General features: G+C 41.0%; 1 protein-coding gene across 1 annotated transcript in view; it reads right to left on the bottom strand.

Annotated features, from left to right (window-relative positions):
- The window catches only part of PSPH (phosphoserine phosphatase), a 40,266-nt gene extending 17,790 nt beyond the window's left edge, over positions 1-22,476 (bottom strand). The window contains exons 1-3 of the mRNA XM_077141061.1: positions 22,310-22,476; positions 9,588-9,629; positions 8,831-8,885 (exon numbers count right to left, since the gene is read on the bottom strand). The gene's annotated coding sequence lies outside the window, so the exon portion shown is untranslated. The remainder of the gene's footprint in view (positions 1-8,830; positions 8,886-9,587; positions 9,630-22,309) is intronic.

Below are 22,476 nucleotides of genomic sequence, written 5' to 3'. Positions count from 1 at the left end.
AAAGGACTGCCACCTCTGAAGCCTGTGAAGGAGGCAAGAAGAGGCGAAGGAAGAAACTCTGGGAGGTCATGGTGGCACTGAAGCCAAGGACAGTTTCAAGAAAGAGTTTTTGTTTATTTTTTGTTTTTAAAGAAAATCATTAGTTTAGAATCGTGGGGGTGAAAGAGATCCTAAAAGTGACCCAGACCAGCCTCCCATTTGGGAGAGGAATAGGTCATGTAGAGCCCTCACAGCTGATGCAAATGATCTATATTTAGAACAAACAGCAGCTGAAAGCAAAGCTGAAGCTAGTCAACCCACTACAAAACTGATTTCTAACTAATGCCTTTCACAAAGGTCAAAGTTGGCCTGGAAAAAAACAATCTTTTAAGCCAGGGGTCAACAAACTGTGGTTTATAGGCCAAATCCAAGCTGCTTCCTGTTTTTGCACAGCCCACAAGGTAAGAATGATTTTTTTTTAATTTTTTTTAAATTTTCTTTAAGAAAACAAACAACACACTTCGAACCACCAAAAATGGATATCTTAGTTAGCTTAACCATAGGCATAATTAAATAATCATTGTAAAACCTGTGTTTGCACAGTAAGCTTCATAAACCAATTTAAGATTCAGGCAAAAACAGCAAAGATTAAGGCAACAAGGAAAAAAGTCTACAAATTCAGGTAGCACAGTTTCTTAAATTCTAAATATTAAACACTAACTTAAATTCCATTTGATCAGCTGTTAAAACTGTGAATGTTCCCAAAATATCAAGTAGAAAGTTATTATAAATATCTACATTGCTATAGTAAGATTTTTACATCTCATGTGGTTGAAAAAAAACAAAAGAAGAATAAATATCTTGTGACACATGAGAAACATTTGAAAAGTCAAATTTCGGTGTCCATAAATAAAGTTTAAATGGAACACTGCCATGCTTCTTTTTTCACATGCTTATAGCTGCTTTTGTGCTATAACAACTGAGTTGGGTAGTTGTGACAGAACCTGTATGCTTAATGAAGCCTAAAATATGTCCCCTCTGGTCTTTACAGAAAACAAAATTGCTGACACCTGCTTCAAGCCCTTATGACCGAGTACTCCAAATAAGAAACCTGAGTTTCATTCACTCATATTCAATTCTCTAATATTCTCCAAGTCCCAAAGCAGGTAAGGACTGATGGAAGAATGCCACCGCAGTTTCTCTCTGTGCCTATTTACAAATGACTGCCCTAACCCTACAGATAAATGGAAATGGCACCTCAACACTTCTCTCTCACTCACTGCCAGGTCAGGGCCAATGATGGGTCTCACTTTACACAATAAGTTTTCTTAAAATGCCCACCATAATGGGGACAGGCCTTGCATACAATTGAAAAATGAAGACCTCCACTTTTTCAGGGATGGCGGTGCTAATTTCAACACAAAATGTGCATTATTACTGCTTATTTAAGCTTTTGGCTTCAGTTTTTTATGTGCAGAGAATTCTCAAGGACTGAATAGAAGCTCAACAAGATGACAGGGATAGCACTAAGAAGGGGATGGAGAGGGTAAAAGAATGGAGCCAATTAGATGATGGCATTTTAAACAATGCACTAGCAGGAGCAACTTAAATGTGAATGAAGTCTCCATGTAAAAGAAAGCCATATATAAAATACGAGAATACTAAACACATACGCTAACAGCTTGCCAGCATTTGGTTCTGTTTCCTTACAGTTGTGCTCTTGTTCAAGCTGAGCCCTCAACTTAGAGGACCAACTTCCAAGGTTCACATATTATGCCTTCTTTGAGCTCCTCTGCTGGCTCATGTCTTCTGCTTTCTTAACATGGAAATGTTTCTTAACATGGAAATATTCCATGGACCATCCTTGGTCTCCTTTGTGAACCTAACTTCCTTGATGAATTCCTCCAGACTCAGGGCTTTAAATGCCATCTCTGACAGTAACTCCCAAATTTATATCTGCAGCCCCATTCTCTCTCCCAAACTCCAACTGCTTGGACCTCCACTTAGATGTTTAATAAACATCCCAAATGCAGCATGTCCAAAACGGAACCTCTAATCTTCTACCACCCTCCCTGCACCCCCAAAAAACTGCCTTTCTGTCAACCTTCCCTCACTATTTGACAGCAACCCCTTTCTATAGCAACTCTTGATTTTTCTTTCTCATTCCACACATTCAGTCTTCCAGGAAATTCTGTTGGTGTTATCCCAAATCTAACCCAAATCTGACCACTCCTTACCATATCCACTGCTGACCTTTAGCCCAAGCCACTGATGTTTCTTGCCAAGACTGAAGCAATAGCCTCCTAACAGGTCTTTTTGCTTCATTCTTTGCCCACGCTACCCCACCACCCATCCAAGTGTCTATTTGCAACATGACAGCCAGAGTAATCATTTTAAGCCATAAATGAGATCATGCCATACCTCTGCTTAAAATCCTTCAATGACCCTAAAAGCCAAAGTTGTTACAATTGCCTAAGAGATCTACCCGCCAGCCTGACACATCACCAGCACCAACCCATTCCATCTTTGGTTTCATTTCCTACCCCTTTCCCCCTCACTCATCTTCACCGGGATATCCACTCATTCAGCTCCTCATCTCCAAGAGTTTGTAACCTGTCCCCTCCCTACCCCCTTTCACCCAAATCACTATTCTCCCTCATCCTGCCTAACTTTTTCTTTTTACTGCAACTTCTATCATCTTTTAACAGTCAATAAAACTGATTTATTATGTGTATTACTTCTCTATCTGTTTCCACTATTCTGGGTCTAGCCACAGACCTTTTGGCAGGAACAATATTGAAAATGTTGTGGTGGTCTGGAGCTATGCTATTATACCCCAGAAAAACGTGTTCATGAAGTAAATCCATTCATGTGGCTGTGAACCCATTGTAGGTAGGATCTTTAGCTGAGGTGACTTCAGTTAAGGTGTGGTCCAACTCAGTCGGGATAGCTCTTAATCCTATCACTGAAGTCCTTTGTAAGCAGAATGAAAAGAAAGAAAATCACAGAAAGCAAGAAGTTGAAGGTCAAGGGAACTTGGAAAAGAAGGGAGAGCCCAAGAGAAGCCCACACATTTATTGTCATGTAATAGAGGCGCTGAAGACCAAGAATCACTGGCAGTCAGCCCCAGAATGCCAGTCTTAGGGAAAAAGGCTTTGCCATGATGATATCTTGATTTGGATTTCTCCTAGCCTCAAAACCGTGAGCCAATAAGAATTTAAACAATGGAAATCCATTTTTTAAGCCTACTCATTGCATGGTATTTGCTCTAACAACGAGGAACTAAAACAGATGTACACTGTACAGATGAACAAATAGAGGTAGAAGAAAGTTAAACACTTTACCTAAGGTCATTGAGCTCCTAAGTAATGGTTAAAGAACTAAAAAACTTGGATCTCAAGTGCACAGAAACCACATAAAGACTTGCAGAAATATGTGTCTTCTGGTGTTTATGGCAGCAGTATACACAATTTGCAATGGATGGAGGTAGCAAATACATTGTTTTGCTCTTATCATATGACCTAAGTTGTACTGTTCATGTTATAGTATTTAAATCATAGGATATGAGTTTAAGATGAATGTTACTGAAGGAATTATACCCTATTCCAGCTGTACTGCATTTCCAGTTGACATAGGACAGTTGAGTATTGTTAGGTGAAACATATGTCTGTTACTATGTTCTATTTAGAAATTAAGCATGTTTCAAGGTGATGTGTATAGCTGCCAAGTTGGCAAGGGGTGGACTATTATGGTTAGGTTCTGGAGTCAAATTGGACGAGTGATTATGGCCAAGTTGTCTGATCAAGTGAGCACTGGCCTGACTGTTGCTTAAGGATGATGGCTTATTGATAAACTGGAAGGCAGGTGTATTAAATCACCAGTCAGCTGACTGCATCTGTGGCTGATCACATCTGCAATCAACTAAGGCATGCCTCCCACAATGAGATAATCCAATCAGCTGAAGGCTTTTAAGGAAGAGCAGAGACTCTTTCACTGCTTCTTCAACCAGCAAGCCTCTCCTGTGGAGTTCATAAAGACCCTTCATTAGAGCTGCCAGCTTCACAGCCTGCCCTACAAATTTTGGACTCTTCCATTCCCATGGTTGCATGAGACACTTTTATAAATCTCATATTTACAGATTTCTCCTGTAGGGTTCTGTTTCTCTAGAAAACCCTGACTACCACAACATACAACAGACTACTAAGCAGCTGCAAGAAGGAACGAAGTTGTGAGGCATGCAACTAGCTGAATAAACCTTGAGGACAGTATATTGAATGAAATGTCAGAAACAAAAAGGCAACTATTATCATGTCTCACTCACACGGACTAATTATAATATACAAATGGAGAATTCAAATCAAGAACATAGGTTATCCAGTAAAGACCTATTGTAAAGATTCCTAAATCATAAGCTATTACAACAGTCACATCTATTCCAGAATTGTAACTGTTATTTCTAAATTCTGAGATGCTGAGATGTGTTTATATAACCTGGTGGTTCCCTGGAACTTCAGATATTTGTTTGACACCTGAGACTCAGTGTTAGAGCTCTGAAGCTATGAAAGTAGCATTACCCCAAACAGTAACTGTTAAAAAAGTTTAAAAAGTGGTCAGACTTCAAGTAGAGATATAAATGAAGATGATCTGGATAGGACTAAGGTGAATCAGAATACAGGGCAAAAGGATGATATGGTCTATGTTTTAAAACTTCAAGTTCTCTATGAGACCAAAGGAAGAGATAATATTTGGTGAAAAAATTTATATTTTATGTAGCACACTATCTAATTTAACTTGCATGGGCAGTTTATTCGAATACCAGAAATACATGGAATCTTGAAAAGGGAGTGAGATCTTGTTGGTTTGTACAGGTTAGTGTGATGCCTGATACATCCCTGAGTAATTTGGACAGAGAAAAAGAAAGTATTTGCAAAGTCCCCTTGGGGGAATGGAGAAAAAGGAGGAAACATTCAACTTTCCTACCTGGGGAATTCCTGGTATTCTCACAAGCACTGGGGACAACCAATTTAATAGGTTGAGTCCTCGATCTTGGGCCTGCCTCTATGAAATTTATCCCTACAAAGGAGAATCTAAGCCTACTTATAAATATGCCCAAGAATCACTCCAATTGAACCTCTTTTGTTGCTCAGATGTGGCCTCTCTCTCTAAGCCAACTTGGCAGATGAACTCACTGCCAACCCTCTTTGGAGACATAATTCCCAGAGGTGTAAATCTCCCTGGCAAAGTGGGACATGACTCCTGGGAATGAGCCGGAACCCAGCATCGTGGGATTGAGAAAGGCTTCTTGACCAAAAGGAAGAAGAAAGAAACAAGACAAAATAAAGTTTCAGTGGCTGAGATTTCAAACAGAGCCAAGAGGTTATCCTGGATGTTATTCTTATGCAGTACATAGATATCCTTTTTAGTTTTCAGTGTATTAGAATAGCTAGAAGGAAATACCTAGAACTCCTGAACTGTATTCCAGTAGCCTTGACTCTTGAAGATGACAGTATAATTATATAGCTTTTACAACGTGACCATGTGATTGTGAAAAACTCATGGCTGATGCTCCCTTTATCCAGGTAATGGACTGATGAGTAAAAGAAAAAAAGGAAAAATAAATAAATAAATAATGGAGGAGATAAGGGGTAAAAAAAAAAAAAAGGGTAGATCACAATAAAAAAAATTCAGATGGGGGAAATAAAAAAACAGCGACTTAGTATAAAAAAAAAAAAGAAATGTGTGTGTCTTAGTAAGGTTAAGTATTGATAAGAACCTGAAATGGACCCAGAAAATATCTAAGATTTTATCAGAAACTCAGAGTAAAGTTCTCCATGGACAACGCAATGGGTGATGAGTCACTAACAGTGAAACAAGAAGGGCTGCACATTCTTTGGGAGGTTAGTGGATAGAAACAGGCTCTAAATCATCAAGTTCCCATAGAGCCAGAGAACTCCAGGCACCTCCATACCCCATGCTCTCTGGTTGAACAAACCACTGATTTAGCTCTGGTCCAGGAAAATCAACCTACTTCATATTACAAGGCAAGGCAGTCTCCGTCTAAAGAGAAGCAATGCTTAAGGCAGCATAATTCCACAGAGCATGGAGGATGCACCATCTGTGAGTGCTGAGAAAAGACAAGCAAATGAGGCGAAAGGAGATCAATAGGACCAGCTAAAGAACCTTTTAAGAACGTTCATGAGGCAAGAAAGTATAATTAAGAAAGAATGGGCCATGCTCCTAAGAATGACTGACAAGCGCCTACAACTTCAAAGCCAGTAAGAAGACAAAGCCAGTCCCTGGGGCCACTCTGTACCAGGCACCAGGCCTGTGAGAGCACAGAATGGGCACCATTCTCAAGAGGCTTTCCGTCTTAAGATGACTGTGTTAGTTAGATTCAGTTGTCAACTTGGCCAGGTGAGCATACCTAATCTTGTTGCTGCGGACATAAGCCAACGGTACGTGAACCTCATCTGTTGCCAATTACATCTGCAGTCGGCTAGGAGGTGTGTCTGCTACAATGAGTGACGTCTGACTTAATTGGCTGGTGCTTAAATGAGAGAATGCAATGTAGCACAGCCTAAGCAGCTCAGCATGCCTCATCTCAGCACTCGCAGTTCAGCCCAGGCCTTTGGAGATGCAGAAAGAAGTCACCCTGGGGAAAGTTGTTGGAACCCAGGGACCTGGAGAGAAGGCCAGCAGAGACCATCCTGTGCCTTCCACGTAAGAAAGAACCTCAGTGGAAAGTTAGCTGCCTTTCCTCTGAAGAACCAACAAAATAAATCCCCTTTTATTAAAAGCCAATCCATCTCTGGTGTGTTGCATTCCATCAGCTAGCAAACTAGAACAATGACCAAACAAATTACTATTTTCTCATGTATGAAAAGCCAACTGCTTAAACTTCTTTCCAACCACTGACACCACCAGTACCTTCAACAAGACCATCTGCCTTAAACATGAAAGGACATGTACATTTTCTCAGATAAAGCAATGACTGATTCCCACATCCCCAAATGAACACTAGTCCCGACCTATTGTTGACACCTGCTTCCTGGGTTCCACTGTAGTCCCAAAGACAGAGACAATAGGATGTCTGAGACAAATTGCACCACACTTATTTGGAAGGCAGATTCTTTTTCTATACCCTCCCCAGAGATGGTCTGGTACAGGCCTTTAACTCTGACTAAGAAGTACTCACCTAGGGCATTTGCCCTCCACCCCCAAGTTACAGTCTGCTACCTTGCACTCTTCCAGGTTCTCTGGGGTTTTTGTTTTCATTGTCTCCACTAGGGGTGACTCACAACTCATGCATATTCAAAATTCGGATGGCTACAGAAAAAACTGGAATCTACTGAGTGAGTTCAGTTGCTTCAAAGTAAATTGTGTACATGAGAATTCCACACAAAGAAAAATCATTGCTGAAAAACAGACTGGATTCTTAATATGTGGCTGTTGGGGGAGGGAGGAAAAGGGGTGGAAAAGAGTCCAGTAGAAGGATTCAAGCTCAGACAGGGCAGGGTCCCGCCCCAGGCCCAGGCCCCACCTCCTGGCCAGACCCCAAGGGGTCTTTGGTGGGGAAGCAAAGGCTGGTCTGATAAAGAAATCATGACCTTCTCATCCCAAGCTCCAAAAGTTCAAAGGTACATTTTCCTTCATGGCCAGCCTTAAGACTTAGATTTGATTTTGGATGACAGGAAAATCACCTGTACAAATCACCTTCTCCCAAAGAATCCCCCAACAAACTTTCTCTCAACTTTACACCTAAAAATCACCTAAGATCACCTTCGCTTCCTTCACCTTAGTGTTAGGCTTGAGCCTTTACCTTCTCCTGTGTAAGAATAGATAAAAGCTGGTACAGAGGTTGTGGAAGTCAAGCACAATGGAGAGAACAAGGCTCTCTCGTCTTAGAAGTTGGTCACAGGGGCAACAGGCCTCTGAGCATTGAGGTTGCAAATTGGATTCTAAGAAGCTTCTGGATTCAGAGAAGAGTGAAAGAATCCAAAGTCATGGCAGGACTTTCCTGTACACAGGGCTTGGGTCCTTGGCCAACACATTTATAGTACATTTTATGATAAAAAGAACAACTATTTTTCAGGGAACCTGAGTTGTTTTTGTTTGTTTCTTATTTTTTATTTTTGAAGACTGACCCCTAATTACATTTTTAAAAACTCCCTTACAGCCAGTCGACAAATGGGCAAAAGAATTGAACAGCACCTTACAGAATCACGTGAGAGATGTTCAACCTCATTATTCATTAGGGAAGAGCAAATTAAAACCACGGTGAGGAATTATCACATGACATCATACTTGTAAAAAGGTCTTATAAAATGGTGATTCTTTATACACTGCTGGTGGCAGTGTAAAATGGTGCAGCCACTTTGGAAAACCATTCGGAATTACTGAGGAAAGTTTAAAGATATGTGTCCTCTGTGACTCAGAAATTCCCCTTACCTAATACAAACTAAGAGAACAGATAAATAACTTGTGGAATGTATACACACTAGAATACCACACAAGGATGAAAACGAACAGATTACAGCTACATACAACATAAATATAATCTTGAGGGAAAGCAAGACACAAAATAACACCTGATACATGATTTGAGGAAGATGAGATCTTACCCGTGCAAATACAGAAGACATTTTATTTTATTCAGATGACGAGTAAACTACTAATTAATAGACATATTAACACTCAAATACATGGAAAACATTAACAACAAAAGATAAATTGCATCCATTGATTGCACCCATGACAAAAATGTTCGTATGTCAAGAATGTCTGTATGCTTGTTTGTTGTTTAGAATAAAAATATTACAAACAAACAAAAAAAAGGACAAAATGCACTCACCTTTCTCCAATGCCAGATTTCAAGGAGATGATGTGCTTGTCTTCTTGCTCCTTTCCTGAAAGAAAATGAAGCAGAAAGTTCTGGCTACAAAATTCTTTCAGAAAGACTCTGTGGGTTCTGTACGAGCAAGAAGAGCCTAGAGAGAATGAGGAAATGAACATCAAGGTCCGGGCCCCCTGACAAGAAATACAGAGATTAGCTAGCTGGCTTCACCCTCTTTCCCAGTAGGATCAGTTTCAAAAAGGATCAGGGGTCAGATGCACAGTTTCACAAAACAGCTTCGTCTGGGAAACATTTTCCTTCTGCCTCCTTTAAGTGCCGCAGAGAAGTAAACAGGCTCTGGTCTGTGCCTTGGATTCTGCAAAAGCTTTAGGTGTGATCAGAAATCACAGAAATCACCTACCTATACCTTCTTAAGGGTACAAAGGGAGAGGGGACCTGTTGAGACAACAAAATGCCAATAATAAGCAGGAGACTCCAGTACGTTACAGATGCCATGAAACGGTCCCTGCTCCCTTCCTAATGGCGAAACAAGGTCAACAGCATTCCAAGAAGAGTCAGAGAAGAGTCCTGTTGCAATCAAGAAAAAGGAAACAGAGCTAACAACTCTGAATTATAATCCTTGTTATTAAAACTGGAAATCTGAGATGTCAGTAAGAGTGTTAAAGCTCAGAAAGAAGGAGAAAAAGACAAAAAAGAAATGGTTAAGAACATGAGACCAGGGCAGGCAATGGTGGCTCAGTGGCAGAGTTCTTACCTTCTGTGCAGGACACCCAGGTTTGATTCCTAGCACCTGCCCCTGCAAAAAAAAAAAACGTGAGACAAGATAAAGCAAAGGAGACACTGAGACGGCAGGGAGCCAGAATGGGTCCTTACAGTAAGGGAAATATTTAATTTAGAGGATTCAAACATGGTCCTTGCTGAATTCAGAAAGAACTGTTACTGGAACAGTGGGTGAGGATTCTCCCATGAGGGCAGAAAGGGACAAGGTGTACCCAAAGCCCTGTACCCCGTAATGCAAGTCTAGCATTTTTTTCCCCCCACTTTGCTGAGCATGACTGGGTTTTCCAGGCTATCCAAATCCCATTCCACTGGTAGGCCCAGGAGAGCTGCAGCCCCGCGGTGCTTCCATCCAACAGTGGACACTACCCAGAATGTCAGAATAATTAAAGGAATATTTCCAGTGTGTTCTCTCATATAGATTACTTCTTCTTCTTTGACACCATCTACACCTAAATGAGAATTATTCTTATTATAAAAACACACCATGTTCCTCTTCTAACCTAGAATTCATACATTGCTACTTGACTACTTTTTTTTTTCTTTTTAATTTTAGAAAAGTATTGGGTGGTGCAACGGTTGGCTCAGCAGGCAGAATTCTTGCCTGCCATACCAGAGACCTAGGTTTGATTCCCGGTGCCTGCCTGTGCAAAAAAAAAATGTATTGAGCATGTATCAAATTGCCTGAAAATTTAAGAAGTCCAACCTGAAAGTAACAGGACTAGTGAGCATCAGTATATCGGAATCCCAGCTAGCAGTTATAATAAAATATAGAAATCTTGGTAATTATTTTCTTCCCTGACCTGCAGTTCAGTACCCAAAATTAACTCAAAATGAATCACAGACCTAAACTTAAAAGCTACAACTATAAAACTTCTAAAACATAGGCAAAAAATTTCACAACTGTGGGAGGTGGCCTCTAAAATGGGCCACCCAATGAGTCGTCTCCTGGAATTGCTGTCCTTTTGTGATTCCCTCCCCTTGATCCTAGGCTGGATTTAGTGACTCTTCTGGTGAACAGAATGAAGCAGAGGTGACAGGATGTCACTGGTGAGATTAGGTATGTGTATTAGTTAGGGTTCTCTAGAGAAACAGAATCAACAGGGAACACTTGCAAATATAAAATTTATGAAAGTGTCTCACGTGACCGTAGGAATGCACAGTCCAAAATCCACAGGGCAGGCTGCGAAGCCGATGACTCCGATGGATGGCCTGGATGAACTCCACAGGAGACGCTCACCAGCCAAAGCAGGAATGGCACCTGTCTCCTCTGAGTCCTCCTTAAAAGGCTTCCCATGATTGCATTTAGCATCACTAATTGCAGAAGACACTCCCCTTTGGCTGATTACAAATGGAATCAGCTGTGGGTGTAGCTGACGTGATCATGACCTAATCCTATGAAATGTCCTCATTGCAACAGACAGGCCAGCGCTTGCTCAATCAGATGAACAGGTACCACAACTTGGCCAAGTTGACACCTGTCCCCAACCATGACAGTATGCATCCGAATAAACTCTACTTATTCTACCCATGTCAACTCCTTGGATTTGATACTATTCCATGGTTCTAGGAGTTATTGCTGTGGGGAATGGGGGAAGAGTGTATGGGATTCCCCTGCACACTTCTTTGCACCTCCTGGGTATCTATAATTATTTCAAAGTAAAAAAAGAAAAAGGAGCAAATGAAACACAAAAAGAAATAATGCGGCTTCCATCTTGGCGGTGCCCTCTCTTCCTCGCTTGTTCTAAAGGAAGCTGGCTGCCATGTTGTAAGCTGCCCTGTGGAGAGGCCCAGGAGGCAAGAACAGATAGAGGCCTCTGGCCAACAACCAGTTTGGAACTGAGGCCATCAGTCCATTAACCCTCAAGGAACTGAATCCAGTTTGAGTTTGGAAGCAGACCCTTGGCCCAATCAAACATTCAAGTGAGAATGGAGCCTGGACAATGGCGACCTAAGAGACCCTGAGTCTGTGAGATGGTATGATCTAGGAATGCCTAAAGTGGATAATGATAGTGACTAAATGTACAAATTAAAAAAAAAAAAGTTTTTGCATGAGGAAGAACAAAGAAATGTCATTATTGCAGGGTACTGAAAATAGATGATAATTAATATTTTAAAATTTCAATTTATGTGTGAGACTAAAGCAAAAAATGTTTATTTGGTACAAAATGTATATTTTGACTAGTGCATTTCCTAATATAACTTATGAAGACAGCTTAATTGAACATCATAAGTACATGGAATTTATGAGTAGGACATGAGGTTTTGTTTGTCCAGAGTGATGCCCCGATAAATCCCAGAGTGATTTGAACAGTGAATAAAAAAAGTATTTGCAAAGTCACCTTCAGGGAATGGTGAGAAAGGGGGAAAATTCAACTACCCCAAGTTGAATTCTTGATATTCTCACAAGCAGTGAGGACAACCAAAGCTATAGGCTGAGTCCTGAATCTTGGGGTTTGTTCATATGAAACCTAACCCCACAAAGGACAGGCCAAACCTACTTAAAATTAGGCCTATGACTTCTGGAGAAGATGGCGGCTTAGTAAGGCGCGCGGGTCTTAGTTCCTCCTCCAGAACAACTACTAAAGAACTAGAAACTGTACAGAACAGCTCCCGGAGCCACGACAGACACCAGACACACAGCGTACCCCATTCCGGAATGGCTGGACCGGCTAAGAAACTCCGCTGCGGTGAGGTCCCCGTGAGGTGTGCGCTTCCCTGGGCCGAAGCACCTGGTCACCGGAGCCCCTCCCTCCCTCCTTCCCGGGCCGGCTGGGAGCTTTGGATCGGGTTCCCCAAGCCACGGCGACCTGAGCCCCTTCCACACACGCGGCTTCCCGGGCCGGCTGGGAGCATCGGAACACTGGTTTCCCAAGCCGTGGTGGCCGGCGACCCTCCCCCACGCACGGCTTCCCGGGCCGGATGGTAGCCTCGGAACAGCGGTCCCCCAAGCTGCGGTGGCCAGCAACTGCAGCCCCTTCCACACACGCGGCTTCCCGGGCAGGCTGGGAGCATCGGAACAGCGGTTCCCCAAGCCGCGGGGGCTGGCGACCCTCCCCCACAGGCGACTTCCCGGAGGGAAAGGAAAGAGTCTCCAACAGTAGTAGAGACTAAACCCAACCTAACACCAATAGTGGCATTAAGGAACAACTTCTGACTACTAAAAATAGGCCCTCAGCTCAGGCGAAACTGATCAAGGCGGAAGTCGCCTATTGGGCTAACTGAAAAAGAGGAAAGGGGGCAAAACAGAGCCTTCTGCAGCTGTTTCTACGGAAGCTTCGTTGCCTCTGGGCTCAGCGCTGGGATTACATAGGTTACAACTGCCCCAAACGCAGAAACAGGCTGCTTTTAGGGCTCTCTACCACCTGAACCTTCCCCTCGGGAGTGGTGAAACGCAACTCAGGTGGAATCCCTCTCTCAAGGAATTCAGATCCCAGGACTTTACAATTTGAAGCCATTAAAACCAACCTACAGAAGCAATTTCTTCCTGTTGGACCCACGGAGGAGGCGCCCATAGCTCGTAGAGTACTTGGGCCACGTGCAATACTGATCACACTGTCAACTTCATTAAAGGAGAGTCCTCCAAGAAAATGTTACCTTTTCTAGACTGATAAAGAACATCGGAGTGTGGAGTTTGATGAAAGCATCATCATGCTTATGTTGTTGTGAGTGTAAACCCAGAGGAAGACAATTCTCAGCTGAGCTGTTGACCATGCAGCCACTGGGTATCAAGTCTGTAAATCAGATGTAGCTTCAAAGTTGGTTCAAGGGGCAGAACTGTGTGAAGAAGGAATTGGATTTTTTCAGAACCAAAATTCAGGCACTTGGAATTGAATCTGGGCCTCTGGCATGGCAGGCAAGAATTCTGCCACTGAGCCACCATCACACCACCCTGAGTTAACTTTTATAAAGGGTGTAAAGTAAGGTTGTTCTTCGTTCTTTTGACTATTGACATCCAGTTATTCTACACTAATTTATTGAAAATAATATTCTGTCCCAGTTAAGTGTATTTGGGTACGTTGTTCAAGAGTAGCTAACCAGGTGGGGCCAAGATGGCGGCTTAGTAAGGTACATGCGTCTTAGTTCCTCCTCCAGAGAAACTACTAGGTGAACATAAACAGTGCAGAACAGCTCCCGGGGCCACAGTAGGGAATGGACACACAGCGTACCCCAGTCTGGACTGGCTAGTCTGACTGCGAGACTCGGCTGCGGTGAGATCCCCGAGCGGCGCGCGACCCCCCGAGCAGTGGCAGCTGTGGCGGCCGGAGCTCCTCCCTCCCTCCTTCCCGGGCCGGCTGAGAGTCTCGGAGAGGCAAGTTTCCCAAGCCGCGGCAGCCGGCGCCCCTCTTTTGCAGGTGGCTTCCTGGTCCGGCTACGAGTCTCGGATCAGAGGGCTAGCCAAGCCGCGGTGGCCCTCCCCCGCGGGCGGCTTTCTGGTCCGGTGACGAATTCCCCAGGCCGCGGCGGCCTGCGACCGACGCCCCTCCCCCGCGGGTGGCTTCCTGGTCCGGTAGCGAATTCCCCGGGCCCGCTGCGGCCGGCACCAATAGGGAAATTAATAAAGGAGCCACAGGGTCCCCTCAAGCCAAGGCGGCTGACGCCCCCACCACACGCGGCCCCCCGAACCAACTGAGAGAATTGGATCGGAAATCCCCAGGCCACGGAGAACGGTGACCAGGGGGATCCCTTCCAAACATGTGAGACAAACGTGTGCCACGAGCACCACCTACTGGGCAGTATAAGAAAAACAGAACCCAGAGATTTCACAGAAATATCTTACAACCTTGTTGGGTCCGACACACAGGGAAATCTGACTAAATGCCCAGATGCCAGCAGCAGAAGATAACGGTCCATGCTCAGAAGATTGAGAATATGGCCCAGTCAAAGGAACAAACCAATAGTTCAAATGAGATACAAGAGCTGAGACAACTAATGCTGAATATATGAACAGAAATGGAAAACCTCTTCAAAAAGGAAATCGAGAAATTGAGGGAGGACATGAAGAAGACATGGGCTGAACAAAAAGAAGAAATAGAAAAACTGAAAAAACAAATCACAGAACTTAAGGAAGTGAAGGATAAAGTAGAAAAGATGGAAAAAACAATGGATACCTACAATGATAGATTTAAAGAGACAGAAGATAGAATTAGTGATTTGGAGGATGGAACATCTGAATTCCAAAAACAAACAGAAACTAGCGGGAAAAGAATGGAAAAATTTGAACAGGGTATCAGGGAACTCAAGGACAATATGAACCGCACAAATATATGTGTTATGGGTGTCCCAGAAGGAGAAGAGAAGGGAAAAGGAGGAGAAAACTAATGAAAGAAATTATCACTGAAAATTTCCCAACTCTTATGAAAGACCTAAAATTACAGATCCAAGAAGTGCAGCGCACCCCAAAGAGATTAGACCCAAATAGGCGTTCTCCAAGACACTTACTAGTTAGAATGTCAGAGGTCAAAGAGAAAGAGAGGATCTTGAAAGCAGCAAGAGAAAAACAATCCATCACATACAAGGGAAACCCAATAAGACTATGTGTAGATTTCTCAGCAGAAACCATGGAAGCTAGAAGACAGTGGGATGATATATTTAAATTACTAAAAGAGAAAAACTGCCAACCAAGACTCCTATATCCAGCAAAATTATCCTTCAAAAATGAGGGAGAAATTAAAACATTCTCAGACAAAAAATCACTGAGAGAATTTGTGACCAAGAGACCAGCTCTGCAAGAAATACTAAAGGGAGCACTAGAGTCAGATACGAAAAGACAGAAGAGAGAGGTATGGAGAAGAGTGTAGAAAGAAGGAAAATCAGATATGATATATATAGTACAAAAGGCAAAATGTTAGAGGAAAATATTATCCAAACAGTAATAACACTAAATGTTAATGGACTGAATTCCCCAATCAAAAGACATAGATTGGCAGAATGGATTAAAAAACAGGATCCTTCTATATGCTGTCTACAGGAAACACATCTTAGACCCAAAGATAAACATAGGTTGAAAGTGAAAGGTTGGGAAAAGATATTTCATGCAAATAACAACCAGAAAAGAGCAGGAGTGGCTATACTAATATCCAACAAGTTAGACTTCAAATGTAAAACAGTTAAAAGAGACAAAGAAGGACACTATATACTAATAAAAGGAACAATTAAACAAGAAGACATAACAATCATAAATATTTACGCACCGAACCAGAATGCCCCAAAATACGTGAGGAATACACTGCAAACACTGAAAAGGGAAATAGACTCATATACCATAACAGTTGGAGACTTCAATTCACCACTCTCATCAATGGACAGAACATCTAGACAGAGGATCAATAAAGAAATAGAGAATCTGAATATTACTATAAATGAGCTAGACTTAACAGACATTTATAGGACATTACATCCCACATCAGCAGGATACACCTTTTTCTCAAGTGCGCATGGATCATTCTCAAAGATAGACCATATGCTGGGTCACAAAGCAAGTCTCAACAAATTTTAAAAGATTGAAATCATACACAACACTTTCTTGGATCATAAAGGAATGAAGTTGGAAATCAATAATAGGCGGAGTGCCAGAAAATTCACAAATACATGGAGGCTCAAGAACACACTCTTAAACAACAACTGGGTCAAAGAAGAAATTGCAAGAGAAATTAGCAAATACCTCGAGGCGAATGAAAATGAAAACACAATATTTCAAAACTTATGGGACGCAGCAAAGGCAGCGCTAAGAGGGAAATTTATTGCCTTAAATGCCTATATCAGAAAAGCAGAAAAGGCAAAAATGCAGGAATTAACTGTCCACTTGGAAGAACTGGAGAAAGAACAGCAAACTAATCCCAAAGCAAGCAAAAGGAAAGAAATAACAAAGATTAGAGCAGAAATAAATGAAATTGAAAACATGAAAACAATAGAGAAAATCAATAAGACCAGAAGTTGGTTCTATGAGAAAATCAATAAGATTGATGGGCCCTTAGCAAGATTGACAAAAAGAAGAAGAGAGAGGATGCAAATAAATAAGATCAGAAATGGAAGAGGAGACATAACTACTGACCTCACAGAAATAAAGGAGGTAATAACAGGATACTATGAACAACTTTACGCTAATAAATACAACAATGTAGATGAAATGGACGGGTTCCTGGAAAGACATGAACAACCAACTTTGACTCAAGAAGAAATAGATGACCTCAACAAACCAATCACAAGTAAAGAAATTGAATTAGTCATTCAAAAGCTTCCTAAAAAGAAAAGTCCAGGACCAGACGGCTTCACATGTGAATTCTATCAAACATTCCAGAAAGAATTAGTACCAACTCTCCTCAAACTCTTCAAAAAAATCGAAGCGGAAGGAAAACTACCTAATTCATTCTATGAAGCCAACATCACCCTCATACCAAAACCAGGCAAAGATATTACAAAAAAAGAAAACTACAGACCAATCTCTCTAATGAATATAGATGCAAAAATCCTCAATAAAATTCTAGCAAATCGTATCCAACAACACATTAAAAGAATTATACATCATGACCAAGTAGGATTCATCCCAGGTATGCAAGGATGGTTCAACATAAGAAAATCAATTAATGTAATACACCATATCAACAAATCAAAGCAGAAAAATCACATGATCATCTCAATTGATGCAGAGAAGGCATTTGACAAGATTCAACATCCTTTCCTGTTGAAAACACTTCAAAAGATAGGAATACAAGGGAACTTCCTTAAAATGATAGAGGGAATATATGAAAAACCCACAGCTAATATCATCCTCAATGGGGAAAAATTGAAAACTTCCCCCTAAGATCAGGAACAAGACAAGGATATCCATTATCACCACTATTATTCAACATCGTGTGGGAGGTTCTAGCCAGAGCAATCAGACAAGAAAAAGAAATACAAGGCATCAAAATTGGAAAGGAAGAAGTAAAACTATCACTGTTTGCAGACGATATGAAACTATACGTCGATAACCCGGAAAAATCCACAACAAAACTACTAGAGCTAATAAATGTATACAGTAAAGTAGCAGGTTACAAGATCAACATTCAAAAAACTGTAGCGTTTCTATACACTAGTAATGAACAAGCTGAGGGGGAAATCAAGAAACGAATTCCATTTACAATTGCAACTAGAAGAATAAAACACTTAGGAATAAATTTAACTAAAGAGACAAAAGACCTATACAAAGAAAACTACAGGAAACTGTTAAAAGAAATCACAGAAGACCTAAACAGATGGAAGGGCACACTGTGTTCATGGATTGGAAGACTAAATATAGTTAAGATGTCAATTCTACCTAAATTGATTTACAGATTCAACGCAATACCAATCAAATCCCAACAACTTACTTTTCAGAAATAGAAAAACCAATAAGCAAATTTATCTGAAAGGGCAAGGTGCCCCGAATTGCTAAAAGTATCTTGAGGAAAAAAAAACGAAGATGGAGGTCTTGTGCTGCCTGACTTTAAGGCATATTATGAAGCCACAGTGGTCAAAACAGCATGGTATTGGCATAAAGATAGATATATCGACCAATGGAATCGAATAGAGTGCTCAGATATAGACCCTCTCATCTATGGACATATGATCTTTGATAAGGCAGTCAAGCCAATTCACCTGGGACAGAACAGTCTCCTCAATAAATGGTGCTCGAGAACTGGATATCCATATGCAAAAGAATGAAAGAGGACCCGTATCTCACACCTTATACAAAAGTTAACTCAAAATGGATCAAAGATCTAAACATTAGGTCTAAGATCATAAAACAGTTAGAGGGAAATATCTTATAAATCTTATAATTGGAGGCGGTTTTATAGACCTTACACCTAAAGCAAGAGCACTGAAGAAATAAATAAATAAATGGGAACTCCTCAAAATTAAACACCATTGTGCATCAAAGAACTTCATCAAAAAAGTAAAAAAACAACCTACACAATGGGAGACAATATTTGGAAACGACATATCAGATAAAGGTCTAGTATCCAGAATTTATAAAGAGATTGTTCAACTCAACAACAAAAAGACAACCAATCCAATTACAAAATGGGAAAAAGACTTGAACAGACACCTCTCAGAAGAGGAAATACAAATGGCCAAAAGGCACATGAAGAGATGTTCAACATCCCTGGCCATTAGAATAATGCAAATCAAAACCACAATGAGATATCATCTCACACCCACCAGAATGGCCATTATCAACAAAACAGAAAATGACAAGTGCTGGAGAGGATGTGGAGAAAGAGGCACACATCCACTGTTGGTGGGAATGTCAAATGGTGCAACCACTGTGGAAGGCAGTTAGGCGGTTCCTCAAAAAGCTGAATATAGAATTGCCATATGACCCAGCAATACCATTGCTAGGTATCTACTCAGAGGACATAAGGGCAAAGACACAAACGGACATTTGCACACCAATGTTTATAGCAGCATTATTTACAATTGCAAGGAGATAGAAACCGCCAAAATGTCCATCAACAGAGGAGTGGCTAAACAAACTGTGGTATATACATACGATGGAATATTATGCAGCTTCAAGACAGAATAAACTTAAGAAGTATGTAACAACATGGATGGACCTTGAGACATTATGCTGAGTGAGACTAGCCACAAACTAAAGGACAAATACTGTATGGTCTCATTGATATGAACTGACATTGATGAATAAACTTGGAATATTTTGTTTGTAACAGAGACCATCAAGAGATAGAAATAGGGTAAGATATTGTGTAATTGGAGCTGAAGGGATACAGATTGTGCAACAGGACTGGATACAAAAACTCAGAAATGGACAGCACAAAACTACCTAACTGTAATATAGTTGTGTTAAAACACTGAATGAAGCTGCATGGGAGAATCATAGAGGGAGGAGGGCTGGGGACATAAGTGAAATCAGAAAGAAAGATAGATGTTAAAGACTGAGTTGGTATAATCTAGGAATGCCTAGAGTGTATAATAATAGTGAAATGTACAAGGTACAATTTTAAAAATGTTTTTGCATGAGGAAGAACAAAGGAATGTCATTATTGCAGGGTACTGAAAACAGATGGTAATTAATATTTTAAAATGTCACCTTCTGTGTGAGACTAAAGCAAAAAATGTTTATTTGCTACAAAATTTATATTTTGACTAGTGTATTTGCTAATATAACTTATGTAGATAGTTTGATTGAATGCCCTAAGTACTTGGAATCTCAGGTAGGACATGAGATTTTGCTGGTTTGTCCAGCGTGATGCCCTGATGAATCCCAGCGTGATTCGATCAGTGAGTGGAAAAGTATCTGGAAAGCCCACTTCGGGAAGTGGTGAGAACAGGGAGAAATGCAACTTCCCCAAGTTGAATTCTTGATATTCTCACAAGCAGTGTGGACAACCAAAGCTATAGGCAGAGCCCCCAGTCTTGGAGTTTGTTCATATGAAACTTAACCCCACAAAGGATACGTCAAGCCTACTTAAAATTTAGGCCTTAAAGTCACCCCCAAGAGAGTCTCTTTTGTTGCTCAGATGTGGCCCCTCTCTCCAGCCAACACAACGAGCAGTCTCACCACCCTACCCCTCTCTACGTGGGACATGATTCCCAGGGGTGTGGACCTTCCTGGCAACGTGGCGCAGAGATCTTGGAATGAATGGAGACTCAGCATCAAGGGATTGAGAAAAACCCTAGAATGAGCTGAACATCAAGGGACTGAGAAAACCTTCTCAACCAAAGGGGGAAGAGTGAAATGAGACTAAGTGTCAATGGCTGAGAGATTCCAAACAGAGTTGAGAGGTATTCCTGGAGGTTATTCTTATGCATCAAGTAGATATCATCTTGTTATTCAAGATGTAATGGAGAGGCTGGAGGGAACTGCCTGAAAATGTAGAGCTGTGTTCCAGTAGCCATGTTTCTTGATGATGATTGTACAATGATATAGCTTTCACAATGTGACTGTGTGATTGTGAAAACCTTGTGTCTGATGCTCCTTTTATCTACCTTGTCAACAGATGAGTAGAATATATAGAATAAAAGCAAATAATAGGGGGAACAAATGTTAAAATAAATTTAGTTTGAAATGCTAGTGATCAATGAAAGCGAGGGGTAAAGGGTATGGTATGTAAAATTTTTTTTTCCTGTTTTTGTTTTATTTTTCTGTTGTCTTTTTATGTCTTTTTCTGAATTGATGCAAATGTGTGGGAAATGACCATGATGATGAATATGCAACTATGTGATGATATTGTGAATTTCTGAGTGTATGTGTTGGGAATGGTTGTGCTTCTTGTAATTTTTTTTCATTAATAAAAAATTTTTTAAATAATAATAATAAAAAAAAGCAAAACCCTCAAAAAAAAAAAAGAAAAAATAAGCAAAAGATTTGGGTAGACATTTCAAAAGATATGCAAATGAGCTCATAAAAAGAATGATTAAAGTTTGAAAGACTGAAAATATCATGGACAACTGGAATTCTCTTACTTTACTAGGGGGAATATAAAATGGTGCAACTACTTTGGAAACAGGTGTGGTAATCTCTTAGTTAGACACATACTTACAATTAGGCCCACAAGCCCACTCCTGGAGATTTATCCAGGAGAAATGAAAACATTTTGTCCTACAAGAAGCCTGCAGCATGAACGGTTTATAGCAGCTTTATATTTGCAATAGTCCAAAACTAGAAGTAAGCCAAATGCACATCAATAGATGAACGAATAAACAAATTGGGGCATAGTCCTACAATGGAGTGGTATTCAGCAATAAAAAGGAATGAAATACTGCAATAACATGGAAATTTAAAAAAAACTTACTGACCAAAACCCAGACACGAAAGAGTATATACTGTATGATTCCATTTATATGAAAACCCTAGAAAAAAACAAATAAATGCTATAATGACAAAGAACATTATAGTGGGGTTAGGGGTGGGAAGCACTGATTGGCAAGAAGACCTAGGAAACTTCTAGGGATGATGGAAACATGGAAGCGATAACAAGGGCGTATAAATTTGAAAAAGCTCCCTAATATGTACGCTTAAAACTCATACCTTTTATTGCATGTAAACTACATATCAATAAAGCAGCTTGTAAAAAGGTATTGGGCATGTATCAAATTATTTGAAAACTTACAAAGCCCCGCCTACTTTGCTTCACCAACACGAAAGTGATGGGCATTGCATGTAATTATATTGAAATCCTGCCTGGCACTGAAACAAAGTATAGAAACCTTGGCTATTATTATTTTCTTTTCTGATCCTCATTCTACTACCAGTCAACCAAATATTTAAAGAGTAACTAGAATGTGCAAGTCACATATAAGGAAAACATAATAAATGTAATGAATGAGCATTATTTATTTAATTCCCAACCTGAAGCTCTCTATAACAATGTATTTGGTGAGAACTCACATAAAACTATGCCTAATGAGAAAGATGACAAATTCAGACACGGCAACTCTAAATTTTGAACATTTTCCTAATCTTGCACTGCTGAGTCTTCTATGCAGGATTGCATCATTCATTCATGCTGTTTGCTAACAGGCAGCAGTGGGATAAAGCAAGTGAAAACCTCCCCCAAATAAATTAATGAAAAGCCTTAGAATCCCATGAAATATCTTAGTCAGCCAAATGAAGGAAAATAACTGTGCAATCAGAGAGGCCCTGGATGTAGAAAAGGCAGCCTGGTGAATCCGAAAGTTGGGCACCGGGAGAGAGAAGCCGGTGCCGGGACTTACCACGGCGCTGCAGCTCAGGCCTGGGCCGCCGGCGCCGCCTCCAGGGCTCCCGCGGCTGAAACCTTCCGGCTGCAGGAGGCCTCAGGCTGGCTCGCGCGCTCAGTGGTGCACTTCCGAGCAGGTTAAGTGGCTTCTGCTCAGTTTTGCACGTGCTTTTCTCACCAGGA

Source organism: Tamandua tetradactyla, chromosome 23 (genome assembly GCF_023851605.1).
Source record: "Tamandua tetradactyla isolate mTamTet1 chromosome 23, mTamTet1.pri, whole genome shotgun sequence".
Taxonomy (NCBI): domain Eukaryota; kingdom Metazoa; phylum Chordata; class Mammalia; order Pilosa; family Myrmecophagidae; genus Tamandua; species Tamandua tetradactyla.
The sequence above is the reverse complement of the archived record's forward strand: the minus strand, read 5'-3'. Positions and strand labels throughout refer to the sequence as shown.